This window comes from Rhipicephalus microplus, unplaced genomic scaffold, assembly GCF_043290135.1.
Source record: "Rhipicephalus microplus isolate Deutch F79 unplaced genomic scaffold, USDA_Rmic scaffold_509, whole genome shotgun sequence".
Taxonomy (NCBI): domain Eukaryota; kingdom Metazoa; phylum Arthropoda; class Arachnida; order Ixodida; family Ixodidae; genus Rhipicephalus; species Rhipicephalus microplus.
The window spans coordinates 1-12,500 of record NW_027465070.1 but is presented as its reverse complement, the minus strand read 5'-3'; the positions used below and the strand labels follow the sequence as shown (position 1 = coordinate 12,500).

At 60.8% G+C, this 12,500-nt stretch overlaps 2 non-coding genes across 2 annotated transcripts; both read left to right on the top strand.

Moving 5' to 3' along the window:
• The first annotated feature begins 7,797 nt into the window (after positions 1-7,797).
• Positions 7,798-9,612, top strand: LOC142794834 (small subunit ribosomal RNA). Its single transcript, XR_012892656.1, has one exon. It is a non-coding gene; the product is annotated as a small subunit ribosomal RNA (ribosomal RNA).
• Positions 9,613-11,331: 1,719 nt separating this feature from the next.
• Positions 11,332-11,484, top strand: LOC142794823 (5.8S ribosomal RNA). The gene has a single exon (XR_012892646.1). It is a non-coding gene; the product is annotated as a 5.8S ribosomal RNA (ribosomal RNA).
• Positions 11,485-12,500: the final 1,016 nt, after the last annotated feature.

The window sequence follows — 12,500 nt, the reverse complement described above, 5'->3', positions numbered from 1 at the left end:
CCCGGCTGACGCGGTTTCGTGCCGCCCCGGCAGACGCGGTTTTTTGCCGCCCCGGCAGACGCGTTTTTTTTTTCTTTCGCCCCGGCTGACGCAGTTTTCGCGCCGCCCCGGCAGACGCGGTTTTCGCGCCGCCCCGGCAGACGCGGTTTTTTGCGCCGCCCCGGCTGACGCAGTTCGGACTTGGCACTTTTTGGCTGAGCCTGGCTGGCGGCCCACTCACTCGATCGCCATGTCTGTTTGCCACAGTTTTCCCGGTGGTGCCGCACCCGGGCTCGCCCCGGCTGACGCAGTTTTCGCGCCGCCCCGGCTGACGCGGTTTCGTGCCGCCCCGGCAGACGCGGTTTTTTGCGCCGCCCCGGCTGACGCGGTTTTTTGCCGCCCCGGCTGACGCAGTTCGGACTTGGCACTTTTCGGCTGTGCCTGGCTGGCGGCCCACTCACTCGATCGCCATGTCTGTTTGCCACAGTTTTCCCGGTGGTGCCGCACCCGGGCTCGCCCCGGCAGACGCGTTTTTTTTTTTTCTTTCGCCCCGGCTGACGCAGTTTTCGCGCCGCCCCGGCTGACGCGGTTTCGTGCCGCCCCGGCAGACGCGGTTTTTTGCGCCGCCCCGGCTGACGCGGTTTTTGCCGCCCCGGCTGACGCAGTTCGGACTTAGCACTTTTTGGCTGAGCCTGGCTGGTGGCCCACTCACTCGATCGCCATGTCTGTTAGCCACAGTTTTCCCGGTGGTGCCGCACCCGGGCTCGCCCCGGCTGACGCAGTTTTCGCGCCGCCCCGGCTGACGCGGTTTCGTGCCGCCCCGGCAGACGCGGTTTTCGCGCCGCCCCGGCTGACGCGGTTTTTGCCGCCCCGGCTGACGCAGTTCGGACTTAGCACTTTTCGGCTGTGCCTGGCTGGCGGCCCACTCACTCGATCGCCATGTCTGTTTGCCACAGTTTTCCCGGTGGTGCCGCACCCGGGCTCGCCCCGGCTGACGCAGTTTTCGCGCCGCCCCGGCTGACGCGGTTTCGTGCCGCCCCGGCAGACGCGGTTTTCGCGCCGCCCCGGCTGACGCGGTTTCGTGCCGCCCCGGCAGACGCGGTTTTTTGCCGCCCCAGCTGACGCAGTTCGGACTTAGCACTTTTTGGCTGAGCCTTGCTGGCGGCCCACTCACTCGATCGCCATGTCTGTTTGCCACAGTTTTCCCGGTGGTGCCGCACCCGGGCTCGCCCCGGCAGACGCGTTTTTTTTTTTCTTTCGCCCCGGCTGACGCAGTTTTCGCGCCGCCCCGGCAGACGCGGTTTTCGCGCCGCCCCGGCAGACGCGGTTTTTTGCGCCGCCCCGGCTGACGCGGTTTTTTGCCGCCCCGGCTGACGCAGTTCGGACTTGGCACTTTTTGGCTGAGCCTGGCTGGCGGCCCACTCACTCGATCGCCATGTCTGTTTGCCACAGTTTTCCCGGTGGTGCCGCACCCGGGCTCGCCCCGGCTGACGCAGTTTTCGCGCCGCCCCGGCAGACGCGGTTTCGTGCCGCCCCGGCAGACGCGGTTTTTTGCGCCGCCCCGGCTGACGCGGTTTTTTGCCGCCCCGGCTGACACGGTTCGGACTTTGCACTTTTCGGCTGTGCCTGGCTGGCGGCCCACTCACTCGATCGCCATGTCTGTTTGCCACAGTTTTCCCGGTGGTGCCGCACCCGGGCTCGCCCCGGCAGACGCGTTTTTTTTTTTTTTTCTTTCGCCCCGGCTGACGCAGTTTTCGCGCCGCCCCGGCTGACGCGGTTTCGTGCCGCCCCGGCAGACGCGGTTTTTTGCGCCGCCCCGGCTGACGTGGTTTTTGCCGCCCCGGCTGACGCAGTTCGGACTTTGCACTTTTTGGCTGAGCCTGGCTGGCGGCCCACTCACTCGATCGCCATGTCTGTTTGCCACAGTTTTCCCGGTGGTGCCGCACCCGGGCTCGCCCCGGCAGACGCGTTTTTTTTTTTTCCTTCGCCCCGGCAGACGTGGTTCCCCCCCCCCCCTCCGTCTTTCTTTTTGTTTTTTTTTTCGCCGCGGCTGAAGTGGATTTTTCGGTGCCTCGACGCCCCGGTAGTCGCGGTTTTTCCGTTTCCGCACGGCCCCGGCTGACGCTGCTCGGTCACAGTCGCCTTTTGTGGTGATTGCAGACTTCTTGAGCGCGGGTGTTTTTTTTTTTGTTGTTGTTGTTGTTTTATTACGCATTCGCTCCAGCAGACGCTGTTTAGACTTTTTGTTTCCTCTTTTATCCTGCGACGAGGTGACGAGGTTTATTCGGTGCCCCGCCGCCCCGGCTGAAGTGATTTTTCCTGTCCCGTGCCGCCCCGGCTGACGCGGTTGGGACTTCGCGTTTGTTCGGCCGCCACGGGTTTTGGCGCACTCGCTCGGTTGCTTGTTGTTGCCACTTGTTGCGAACCCAGGTTTCTTGAGCGAGCGCGGGCGTTTTTTCTTCCTTTCTTTCTTTGTTCTATGTGTTAGCGAATCGGCCTTTAATATCACACGAGGACTCACAACCAACAATTTTCAGTTTGAAGTGTAAAAAATCTGCAGGTGTTGACGTAACTGACTTGCCCCGTACCCTTGAGTACATCCATGAAGTTCTCGTAGTACTACTAAATCGCATTATTCCAAGTGGAGAAATTCCCATAAACTTGCAAACCTCTACACGAAAATCGGTGCGCGTGATAAAGTTGAAAATTATCGTCCGATATCAAATGTGCCTTCTATAACACAAATTCTAGGAAAAAAAAAAAAAAAAACACTTGTTCGCCGTTTTCTGCGCCGTGACTGGCAGCACTCCGGCGAAGCGAAACGGGGTCGATTCGAGCACGATATCGGCGTCTTTCGACGTGCTCGCCGGCGACCGTCGCACGAGTACGTCGCACGAGCGCGTCTGCCGGGGCGCCGTTTGCGAAGCCGACGCAAAAGTGGGAACCGCCGCTCGGATGATCGCCGCTTTCGGCAGAGTGAGTGTTGGCACTCCGGGGAAGCGAAACAGCGTGAATGCGCCCACGAAATCGGCGTATTTTGAAGTGCCCGCCGGCGACCGTCGCACGAGTACGGTAAACCGCGTCAGCCGGGGCGTAGTTCGGGACGCCGACGAAAAAGTGGGAAGCGCAACTCGGATCTTCGCCGTTTTTGCAGGAGTGAGTGGCGGCCCTCCTGCGAGACCAAGAAGCATCGATTCGTGCACGAATTCGGCGCCTTTCGACGTGATCGCCGGCGACCGTCGCTCGAGTAGGGCAAACCGCGTCTGCCGGGGCGGGCTTCGGGACGCCGATGCGAAAGTGGGAAACGCTGCTCGGATGTTCGCCGTTTTTGGCCGAGTGAGTGCTGGCACACGGGCGAAGCCAAACGGGGCCGATTACGGCACGATATCGGCGTCTTTCGACGTGCCCGCCGGCGACCGTCGCACGAGTACGGTAAACCGCGTCAGCCCGGGCGGAGTTCGGGACGCCGATGCGAAAGTGGAGAACGCCGCTCGGATCTTCGCCGTTTTTGGAGGAGTGAGTGGCGGCACTCCGGAGAAGCCAGGGAGCGCCAATTAGCGCACGATATCGGCGTCTTTCGACGCGCTCGCCGGCGACCGTCGCACGAGTAGGGCAAACCGCGTCTGCCGGGGCGGGGTTTACGACGCCGACGCAAAAGTGGGAACCGCCGCTCGGATGTTGGCCGTTTTTGGCAGAGTGAGTGCTGGCACTCCGGCGACGCGAAAGAGCGCGAATGCGCCCACGAAAGTGGCGTATTTGGACGTGCGTGACGGCGACCGCTGCAGGAGTACGAAAAACCACGTCAGCCGGGGCGAGCGACACACGGCGGTCTGGGTGCTTATCGCTGCTATTATAGGGGCACCCCGGCAGACGCAGAAAAAAAAAAAAAAATTTTCGACCTTCTTTTTTGCTGGTCGAGCTCGGGTAACCCAGGTCGCAATGGGAGCCGCGCACGAAAGCGGCGTCGCGAGACGCGTTCGCGGTCGCTAGTCGCACGAGCTCGGCAACCGCGTCAGCCGGCGCGGAGTTCGGGATGCCGACGGCTAAGTGGGTACCGCTGCTCGGATGTTCGCCGTTTTTGGCCGAGTGAGTGCTGGCACTCCGGTGAAGCCAAGGAGCGCCAATTCGTGCACGATATCGGCGTCTTTCGACGTGCCCGCCGGCCACCGCCGCACGAGTACGGCAAACCGCGTCTGCCGGGGCGGGGTTCGCGACGCGTACGCAATAGTGGGAACCGTCGCTCGGATGTTCGTCGTCTTTGGCCGAGCGAGTGCTGGCACTCCGGCGAAGCGAAACGGGGCCGATTCGGGCACGATATCGGCGTATTTCGACGTGCTCGCCGGCGACCGTCGCACGAGTACGGCAAAGCGCGTCTGCCGGGGCGAGGTTTGCGACGCCGACGAAAAAGTGGGAAGCGCCGCTCGGATCTTCGCCGTTTTTGCAGGAGTGAGTGGCGGCCCTCCTGCGAGACCAAGAAGCATCGACTCGCGCACGATATCGGTGTCTTTCGACGTGCCCGCCGGCCACCGCCGCACGAGTACGGCAAACCGCGTATGCCGGGGCGGGGTTGGCGACGCCGACGCAAAAGTGGGAACCGCCACTAGGATGTTCGCCGTTTTTGGCAGAGTGAGTGCTGGCACTCCGGCGAAGCGAAAGAGCGCGAATGCGCCCACGAAAGTGGCGTGTTTGGACGTGCTTGACGACGACCACCGCAGGAAAACGAAAAACCACGTCAGCCGGGGCGAGCGACCCATGGCGGTCTGGGTGCTTATCGCTGCTATTATAGGGGCACCCCGGCAGACGCAAAAAAAAAAAAAAAATTTTTTTCGACATTCTTTTTTGCTCGTCGACCTCGGGTGACCCAGGTCGCAGTGGGAGCCGCGCACGAAAGCGGCGTCGCGAGACGGCTTCGCGGTCGCTAGTCGCACGAGCTCGGCAACCGCGTCTGCCGGGGCGGAGTTCGGGACGCCGACGGCTAAGTGGGAACCGCCGCTCGGATGTTCGCCGTTTGTGGCCGAGTGAGTGCTGGCACTCCGGCGAAGCCAAACGGGGCCGATTCCGGCACGATATCGGCGTCTTTCTACGTGCTCGCCGGCGACCGTCGCACGAGTACGGCAAAGTGCGTCTGCCGGGGCGGGGTTTGCGACGCGTACGCAATAGTGAGAACCGTCGCTCGGATGTTCGTCGTCTTTCGCCGAGCCAGTGCTGGCAATCCGGCGAAGCCGAACGGAGCCGATTCGGGCACGATATCGGCGTCTTTCCACGTGCTCGCCGGCGACCGTCGCACGAGTACGGTAAACCGCGTCAGCCGGGGCGGAGTTCGGGACGCCGATGCGAAAGTGGGAAGCGCCGCTCGGATCTTCGCCGTTTTTGGAGGAGTCAGTGGCGGCACTCCGGTGAAGCCAAGGTGCGCCAATTCGCGCACGATATCGGCGTCTTTCGACGTGCCCGCCGGCCACCGTCGCACGAGTACGGCAAACCTCGTCTGCCGGGGCGGGGTTTGCGACGCCGACGCAAAAGTGGGAACCGCCGCTCGGATGTTCGCCGTTTTTGGCAGAGTGAGTGCTGGCACTCCGGCGAAGCGAAAGAGCGCGAATGCGCCCACGAAAGTGGCGTGTTTGGACGTGCTTGACGACGACCACCGCAGGAAAACGAAAAACCACGTCAGCCGGGGCGAGCGACCCATGGCGGTCTGGGTGCTTATCGCTGCTATTATAGGGGCACCCCGGCAGACGCAAAAAAAAAAAAAATTTTTTTCGACATTCTTTTTTGCTCGTCGACCTCGGGTGACCCAGGTCGCAGTGGGAGCCGCGCACGAAAGCGGCGTCGCGAGACGGCTTCGCGGTCGCTAGTCGCACGAGCTCGGCAACCGCGTCTGCCGGGGCGGAGTTCGGGACGCCGACGGCTAAGTGGGAACCGCCGCTCGGATGTTCGCCGTTTGTGGCCGAGTGAGTGCTGGCACTCCGGCGAAGCCAAACGGGGCCGATTCCGGCACGATATCGGCGTCTTTCTACGTGCTCGCCGGCGACCGTCGCACGAGTACGGCAAAGTGCGTCTGCCGGGGCGGGGTTTGCGACGCGTACGCAATAGTGAGAACCGTCGCTCGGATGTTCGTCGTCTTTCGCCGAGCCAGTGCTGGCACTCCGGCGAAGCCGAACGGAGCCGATTCGGGCACGATATCGGCGTCTTTCCACGTGCTCGCCGGCGACCGTCGCACGAGTACGGTAAACCGCGTCAGCCGGGGCGGAGTTCGGGACGCCGATGCGAAAGTGGGAAGCGCCGCTCGGATCTTCGCCGTTTTTGGAGGAGTCAGTGGCGGCACTCCGGTGAAGCCAAGGTGCGCCAATTCGCGCACGATATCGGCGTCTTTCGACGTGCCCGCCGGCCACCGTCGCACGAGTACGGCAAACCTCGTCTGCCGGGGCGGGGTTTGCGACGCCGACGCAAAAGTGGGAACCGCCGCTCGGATGTTCGCCGTTTTTGGCAGAGTGAGTGCTGGCACTCCGGCGAAGCGAAAGAGCGTGAATGCGCCCACGAAAGTAGCGTATTTGGACGTGCTTGACGGCGACCGCCGCAGGAGTACGAAAAACCACGTCAGCCGGGGCGAGCGACCCACGGCGGTCTGGGTGCTTATCGCTGCTATTATAGGGGCACCCCGGCAGACGCAGAAAGAAAAAAAAAAATGGGGACATGGCGTGCGTCACCGTGCGGCTTCGCAGCGTTGCCGAAGTCGCCGAGCCCTTCGACTGAGCCGAACGGCGGACAGGGAACGTTGGTCGGCCGTTCTAACCTGTCGGTGCCACGCCGAGACGTCGTTAAGGAAAACCGCGTCGTGGGCCTCTACGACGCCGTCGAGTCGTTGTACGTTTGGTGTCCAGCGTGTCGGCGGCGAGTAGCGGACACGTCGTTCACGACTTCGGTCTTTCGCAGTCGACGCGAACTTGCGGAGAGTCGTGGTGCCTCACGTTTTCGGCAGAAACCGCGGCGGAATTTTCCCGTGCGTGCGCGCACGACCTCGGTGCTGTGCCGTCAGCGTAGTGTTGCACAAACTCGTGGCCTACCCAAGGTGCGGTACGTTTGCGGCCGTATCCTCGGTGGGAATTTCGTGAGTAGGGTCGCAAATTCTACGACCTCGGCGGGTTTGAGAGCGACGTAGACTTGTGGCACGCTCAACATGCCACACGTTTCGGGGCACACCCGCGGTGAAATTTTCTCGAGTACGCTCGTATTAGGGCCCAAGGAGGTCTGGGTACTTATCGCTGCTATTATGTGGGGGTTCTCGTGAGCGGCGTACGCGAAAGCGACCGGGTGTCTGATATGCGGCGGGCTTCGGCCTCGTCAAGCGTGTCCTCGGGTCTGCTCCAGGGGAATCCACGGCAGTCGTCTGCAGCCTCATCCGCTTGATGCGTTAGGGGCTGGTTGTCGGACGGTGCCGTTTTACCACGATATCGAGGTGTGTTCCGTGTCGTCCTCGGGCGATTCAGATGCGAAAGCGCCGAAGACGCGGGCGTGACCCGTCGTCTGGCGGCTTTGCAGTCTCGGCTCCGTTGCTAGTTCCGGCCGGTCCACCGACAGTGCAGCGGGCTTGGGCAACCCGCACGGCGCGACCGAGTCGATGCAACGAAAAAGAGCGAGCATGAACGTGCTTCTTGCCGCACGGCTCCCACTCGTCTTTCGGGAAGGTTGTGCCGTAGCGAGCTCGAACGCCGTCATCTCGGAGTGCAAAATAAGCGTGTTGGGGCGCCTGAAGGTGGCCTCCGCCGCACACAGACTGCGTCCGGCCCGCCGAGGGCGAGGACGGACGCGCAGTCGAACGATTACCTGGTTGATCCTGCCAGTAATCATATGCTTGTCTCAAAGATTAAGCCATGCATGTCTAAGTACATGCCGAAATAAGGCGAAACCGCGAATGGCTCATTAAATCAGTTATGGTTCCTTAGATCGTTTCTTCCTACTTGGATAACTGTGGCAATTCTAGAGCTAATACATGCAGTGAGCCTGGAGCCCTTTGGGTAACGGGTGCTTTTATTAGACCAAGATCGATCGGGTTTCGGCCCGTATTGTGTGGTGACTCTGGATAACTTTGTGCTGATCGCATGGCCACGAGCCGGCGACGTTTCTTTCAAGTGTCTGCCTTATCAACTTTCGATGGTAGGTTACTTGCTTACCATGGTTGTTACGGGTAACGGAGAATCAGGGTTCGATTCCGGAGAGGGAGCCTGAGAAACGGCTACCACATCCAAGGAAGGCAGCAGGCGCGCAAATTACCCACTCCCGGCACGGGGAGGTAGTGACGAAAAATAACAATACGGGACTCTTTTGAGGCCCCGTAATTGAAATGAGTACACTCTAAATCCTTTAACGAGGATCAATTGGAGGGCAAGTCTGGTGCCAGCAGCCGCGGTAATTCCAGCTCCAATAGCGTATACTAAAGCTGCTGCGGTTAAAAAGCTCGTAGTTGGATCTCAGTTCCAGACGAGTAGTGCATCTACCCGATGCGACGGCTCGGACTGAACATCATGCCGGTTCTTTCTTGGTGCACTTCATTGTGTGCCTCGAGATGGCCGGTGCTTTTACTTTGAAAAAATTAGAGTGCTCAACGCAGGCGAGTCGCCTGAATAAACTTGCATGGAATAATAGAACAAGACCTCGTTTCTGTTCTGTTGGTTTTTGGAATACGAGGTAATGATTAAGAGGGACGGACGGGGGCATTCGTATTGCGGCGCTAGAGGTGAAATTCTTGGACCGTCGCAAGACGAACTACTGCGAAAGCATTTGCCAAGAATGTTTTCATTGATCAAGAACGAAAGTCAGAGGTTCGAAGGCGATCAGATACCGCCCTAGTTCTGACCATAAACGATGCCAACCAGCGATCCGCCTGAGTTACTCAAATGACTCGGCGGGCAGCTTCCGGGAAACCAAAGTATTTGGGTTCCGGGGGAAGTATGGTTGCAAAGCTGAAACTTAAAGGAATTGACGGAAGGGCACCACCAGGAGTGGAGCCTGCGGCTTAATTTGACTCAACACGGGAAAACTTACCCGGCCCGGACACTGGGAGGATTGACAGATTGAGAGCTCTTTCTTGATTCGGTGGATGGTGGTGCATGGCCGTTCTTAGTTGGTGGAGCGATTTGTCTGGTTAATTCCGATAACGAACGAGACTCTAGCCTATTAAATAGGTGCGGGGTTCCCAGCACCTTACAACCTTCTTAGAGGGACAAGCGGCTCCTAGCCGCACGAAACAGAGCAATAACAGGTCTGTGATGCCCTTAGATGTCCGGGGCCGCACGCGCGCTACACTGAAGGAAGCAGCGTGTCTTTATCCCTGTCTGAAAAGACTGGGTAACCCGTGGAACTTCTTTCGTGATTGGGATAGGGGCTTGCAATTGTTCCCCTTGAACGAGGAATTCCCAGTAAGCGCGAGTCATAAGCTCGCGTTGATTACGTCCCTGCCCTTTGTACACACCGCCCGTCGCTACTACCGATTGAATGATTTAGTGAGGTCTTCGGACCGATGTCCGGCGCGGCCTTTCGGTTGCGCCGGTCTGTTGGAAAGATGACCAAACTTGATCATTTAGAGGAAGTAAAAGTCGTAACAAGGTTTCCGTAGGTGAACCTGCGGAAGGATCATTAACGGATTGTGAAGGGTGAGCGCCTCAGCTGCGTCTGCGCCCGACACTTTCTGCCGCTGACCCCGTTTGGACGCGGGGTCGGCTTTTCCCCACGGGGCTGCCTGAATGTGGAGCGGCACCCCGTGACAAATTGTTGCGCCCAGCGGACGCCAACACCGCGACCTTGGACGGTCGGCCAGGTGGCGGACGCGGGTACAAACGGCGCAACGCACTCATAGGTCGGCTTTCGACCCGCCACTGCACCGTGGCTCGAAGCGCTCGAAATGCGCGACCCGACCGCTGCGGGACCGCCTAGTACTGTAAACAGGAGCGGCGGAGCGCGAACGGCGAGTCGTGGTTACGTCGGTAGAAGGCGAGGCTGCGCGTTCCCGAAACGCCAGCCGAGTGCCCTCCCGACCGTTCGAGCGTGCAAGAACGAGACCCGACAATCGCGCGGCGACTGCCAAGTACGAGAGGAACGGCACAAGCGTCGGCGGTCGGTCAAGGAACTGGCGATGTGACGGGTCCGCTGTGCACCAGTGCATACCGTCCCGCCGTCCGCGGCAAGCGCCTCCGCGTCCTCGGGTGACGGAGGCTGCCGGTCGGTTCTTGCAGGCGAGGGATCTCGCTGGCACCGGTTCGCGTTGACGCGCGGCCGGTCATGGCACGGCGATGCGACGGCCGAGGTGCGCAGTACTCGATGGAGGAACCGCACGCTCCGATGACCGTCCCGCCCTCCGCGGCGTATGCGTACCGACCGTAATGGTTGCAGCAGCGCCGGCCGGCTTTTGAATTCGCCACACGAAACACGGTGCGAGATCGCGGTTAGGGGAGCGTCGACGTTGCCAGGCGTTTTGCTTGCTGCCGAGGGAAAGGCGGCACGGCCACGTCGCGCTCGTCGCGATTAGCGGGTCTGCGCGCTTTGGGAAGGTGCCGCAACGACTTGCCGAAAGAGGAAGCACGGAAGAACGAGGGACTTGGACGTCCCGACAATTGAACGCACTTGCGGCCAGGCCCTTGCTGGCTTCGTTCTTCCGCCTCGAGTAGGCTCGTACGCGGCTCCGGCGCCGAAAGTGGTCCTTGGCACCGACTTCGGTGGACGTGGGAAGTGCCGCGCAAGTACGGCGCGCCTGGCTCCACCTGTTGGCTAAAGTAGGCAGCCGGATCGGCATTTTGGTGTGCGGTGGCAAACCGTGGATGCGAAAAAAGCTTGTGCGATTTCGTGGAACAAAAAGCGGGGGTCCCCCTTTTTATGCGGAGGAGACCGACCCGCCCGCCGTGGTGAACCGCGACGCCACGGTAAAAACGGGAGAGGCTTGTCGATGGGACCGTGCATCCCGCGCTCCACGGAGGCCGGGAGGCGGCCGCCCGAGGAAATGTGTAGCCGTCGAGGCCCGCATCTGCGTGCACTCTTATCCAAATGGGTGTACCGCAGGCATTTTCTGGTTAGGCGGGCCAATGAGAGCGAGCACACAACGATACCTACGGGTCCGGCTTGGAGAACCGGCTTCGACGCCTCCCGAGTATTTATAGAGGGGTGGACCACGAAAGCACTCGCAAGTAGCGGAAGCGAAACGCCGTCCGAAACACACCGTTTGCTCGATTTGCGGCAGCCGAAAAAGGCGCGGCAGAGTTTTGGAGTCCAAGCGTGCGCTGAAAAGCGCCCTTCTTGGCCACTGTTTGGCCGAGTGCCAGAAACGTTTGGTTTTGACTGTACGGAATTGAACAAACACTTTTTCACGACTCTAAGCGGTGGATCACTCGGTTCTCGGGTCGATGAAGAACGCAGCCAGCTGCGAGACTTGGTGTGAATTGCAGGACACACTGAGCACTGATTCTTTGAACGCACATTGCGGCCTTGGGTCTTCCCTTGGCTTCGTCTGTCTGAGGGTCGGATCACATATCAAGAGAGCCTTCGGCGCACAAGGGAACGTGAGCCGTCGACTCGTTTTGACCGCGTCGGCAACACGGACAGCACGCTGAACACCTCACAGCGAGCGCCAACAGCGGCCACTCAAGGGCGAGACGGTGGCGACCGTCGTGCCAGAGCCCAACCGAAACGGGGGCGACCGACTGCATTGAGGATGTGGCACCTCGTTGAGACCGCCGCAGGACTTCGAGTCGGAAGGAAGCCTGCAGGGAAAGTGCGGTCGAGGTTGCGTACTCCTCTCTGCGACCGGGCGCGCAAGAGCTGCGAGAGCCACGGACGCGCAACTTTAACGCACGGTAAACACGAGGAGCGAAAGCCGGCCAGCAAAGCTTCTCCAGCCGTGCGCAAAGTGCGCGAGATCGCAGCCTTGCGTTGCGCTTGTTGCCCTCGAAGTAAGCAGGGTGTCCCGTAGACCGGGCGCTCGAACACGCTGCGGGGCCGTGCCTCCTCCAGGCTTTGCCGCGCGAACAGGGAACGTTCGCGCGCAAAGCGCAGGGAGGTGAGGAGGCTGCGCCCGACGTTTGCGGTTCGCTGCGTACGCGGTTGATGCGGAGAGCACGGCGCGACGACTTGCCGCGAAGCGGAAAAAGTCTCCCGCACGAGTTGGCGAAACGTTGGCGAAGCTTAAGGCGTTCTCGTCGTAGTCCGCCGTCGGTCTAAGTGCTTCGCAGTTCCCGTCCCGTTCAAAAAACTGGGCCACTCCAGTTGGGGCGGGGGCGACGCTACACGAGACGATGCCTCTCGCCAGGCTGCGTGGCTGCCCTTGCGGCGGCGGCGACTGGCCTCGGCGGTGTTTGGGCTTTCGACACGGTCGTTTATCACGCAACTGCTCGGACGACGCACGCGCGCAGCGGAATGCCGCTTGCCAGCCTTGTGAAGATGTGACCCTGTACAGGGTTGCGGGCGCACTTGGTAGGGCGTCGTACTCGGTTCGCGATGGGTTTACGAACGTGTCCCGTCACTTCCACGTCACACCGGTT